The sequence below is a fragment of the Herpailurus yagouaroundi genome, unplaced genomic scaffold, assembly GCF_014898765.1.
Source record: "Herpailurus yagouaroundi ecotype Mexico unplaced genomic scaffold, PumYag 67440, whole genome shotgun sequence".
NCBI lineage: Eukaryota > Metazoa > Chordata > Mammalia > Carnivora > Felidae > Herpailurus > Herpailurus yagouaroundi.
In genome coordinates, this window is record NW_024420251.1 from 1,712,435 (window position 1) to 1,715,494 (window position 3,060).

General features: G+C 39.4%; 1 long non-coding RNA gene across 3 annotated transcripts in view; it reads right to left on the reverse strand.

The window, feature by feature from the left end:
• The window catches only part of LOC121025014 (uncharacterized), a 292,979-nt gene that overhangs the window by 212,381 nt on the left and 77,538 nt on the right, over positions 1–3,060 (reverse strand). The gene's annotated exons all lie outside the window — the stretch shown is intronic.

Here is a 3,060-nt window from a genome sequence, read left to right on the forward strand (position 1 = left end):
TTTTTTTTTTTCCTTCCCCTCCCCCATGGGTTCCTGTCAAGTTTCTCAGGATCCACATAAGAGTGAAACCATATGGTATCTGTCTTTCTCTGTATGGCTTATTTCACTTAGCATCACACTCTCCAGTTCCATCCACGTTGCTACAAAAGGCCATATTTCATTTTTTCTCATTGCCACGTAGTATTCCATTGTGTATATAAACCACAATTTCTTTATCCATTCATCAGTTGATGGACATTTAGGCTCTTTCCATAATTTGGCTATTGTTGAGAGTGCTACTATGAACATTGGGGTACAAGTGCCCCTATGCATCAGCACTCCTGTGTCCCTTGGATAAATTCCCAGCAGTGCTATTGCTGGGTCATAGGGTAGGTCTATTTTTAATTTTCTGAGGAACCTCAACACTGCTTTCCAGAGTGGCTGCACCAATTTGCATTCCCACCAACAGTGCAAGAGGGTTCCCGTTTCTCCACATCCTCTCCAGCATCTAGAGTCTCCTGATTTGTTCATTTTGGCCACTCTGACTGGCGTGAGGTGATATCTGAGTGTGGTTTTGATTTGTATTTCCCTGATAAGGAGCGACGCTGAACATCTTTTCATGTGCCTGTTGGCCATCCGGATGTCTTCTTTAGAGAAGTGTCTATTCATGTTTTCTGCCCATTTCTTCACTGGGTTATTTGCTTTTCGGGTGTGGAGTTTGGTGAGCTCTTTATAGATTTTGGATACTAGCCCTTTGTCCGATATGTCATTTGCAAATATCTTTTCCCATTCCGTTGGTTGCCTTTTAGTTTTGTTGGTTGTTTCCTTTGCTGTGCAGAAGCTTTTTATCTTCATAAGGTCCCAGTAATTCACTTTTGCTTTTAATTCCCTTGCCTTTGGGGACGTGTCGAGTAAGAGATTGCTACGGCTGAGGTCAGAGAGGTCTTTTCCTGCTTTCTCCTCTAGGGTTTTGATGGTTTCCTGTCTCACATTCAGGTCCTTTATCCATTTTGAGTTTATTTTTGTGAATGGTGTGAGAAAGTGGTCTAGTTTCAACCTTCTGCATGTTGCTGTCCAGTTCTCCCAGCACCATTTGTTAAAGAGACTGTCTTTTTTCCATTGGATGTTCTTTCCTGCTTTGTCAAAGATGAGTTGGCCATACATTTGTGGGTCTCGTTCTGGGGTTTCTATTCTATTCAATTGGTCTATGTGTCTGTTTTTGTGCCAATACCATGCTGTCTTGATGATGACAGCTTTGTAGTAGAGGCTAAAGTCCGGGATTGTGATGCCTCCTGCTTTGGTCTTCTTCTTCAAAATTATTTTGGCTATTCGGGGCCTTTTGTGGTTCCATATGAATTTTAGGATTGCTTGTTCTAGTTTCGAGAAGAATGCTGGTGCCATTTTGATTGGGATTGCATTGAATGTGTAGATAGCTTTGGGTAGTATTGACATTTTGACAATATTTATTCTTCCAATCCATGAGCAGGGAATGTCTTTCCATTTCTTTAAATCTTCTTCAATTACCTTCATAAGCTTTCTATAGTTTTCAGCATACAGATCCTTTACATCTTTGGTTAGATTTATTCCTAGGTATTTTATGCTTCTTGGTGCAATTGTGAATGGGATCAGTTTCCTTATTTGTCTTTCTGTTAGTTCCTTGTTAGTGTATAAGAATGCAACTGATTTCTGTACATTGATTTTGTATCCTGCAACTTTGCTGAATTCATGTATCAGTTCTAGCAGACTTTTGGTGGAGTCTGTCGGATTTTCCATGTATAATATCATGTCATCTGCAAAAAGCGAAAGCTTGACTTCATCTTTGCCAATTTTGATGCCTTTGATTTCCTTTTGTTGTCTGATTGCTGATGCTAGAACTTCCAGCACTATGTTAAACAACAGCAGTGAGAGTGGGCATCCCTGTCGTGTTCCTGATCTCAGGGAAAAAGCTCTCAGTTTTTCCCCGTTGAGGATGATGTTAGCTGTGGGCTTTTCATAAATGGCTTTTATGATCTTTAAGTATGTTCCTTCTATCCCGACTTTCTCAAGGGTTTTTATTAAGAAAGGGTGCTGGATTTTGTCAAAGGCCTTTTCTGCATCGATTGACAGGATCATATGGTTTTTCTCTTTTTTGTTGTTAATGTGATGTATCACGTTGATTGATTTGCGAATGTTGAACCAGCCCTGCATCCCAGGAATGAATCCCACTTGATCATGGTGAATAATTCTTTTTATATGCCGTTGAATTCGATTTGCTAGTATCTTATTGAGAATTTTGGCATCCATATTCATCAGGGATATTGGCCTGTAGTTCTCTTTTTTTACTGGTCTCTGTCTGGTTTAGGAATCAAAGTAATACTGGCTTCATAGAATGAGTCTGGAAGTTTTCCTTCCCTTTCTATTTCTTGGAATAGCTTGAGAAGGATAGGTATTATCTCTGCTTTAAACGTCTGGTAGAACTCCCCTGGGAAGCCATCTGGTCCTGGACTCTTATTTGTTGGGAGATTTTTGATAACCGATTCAATTTCTTCGCTGGTGATGGGTCTGTTCAAGCTTTCTATTTCCTCCTGATTGAGTTTTGGAAGAGTGTGGGTGTTCAGGAATTTGTCCATTTCTTCCAGGTTGTCCAATTTGTTGCCATATAATTTTTCATAGTATTCCCTGATAATTGTTTGTATCTCTGAGGGATTGGTTGTAATAATTCCATTTTCATTCATGATTTTATCTATTTGGGTCATCTCCCGTTTCTTTTTGAGAAGCCTGGCTAGAGGTTTGTCAATTTTGTTTATTTTTTCAAAAAACCAACTCTTGGTTTCGTTGATCTGCTCTACAGTTTTTTTAGATTCTATATTGTTTATTTCTGCTCTGATCTTTATTATTTCTCTTCTTCTGCTGGGTTTAGGCTGCCTTTGCTCTTCTGCTTCTATTTCCTTTAGGTGTGCTGTTAGATTTTGTATTTGGGATTTTTCTTGTTTCTTGAGATAGGCCTGGATTGCAATGTATTTTCCTCTCAGGACTGCCTTCGCTGCCTCCCAAAGCGTTTGGATTGTTGTATTTTCATTTTCGTTTGTTTCCATATATTTT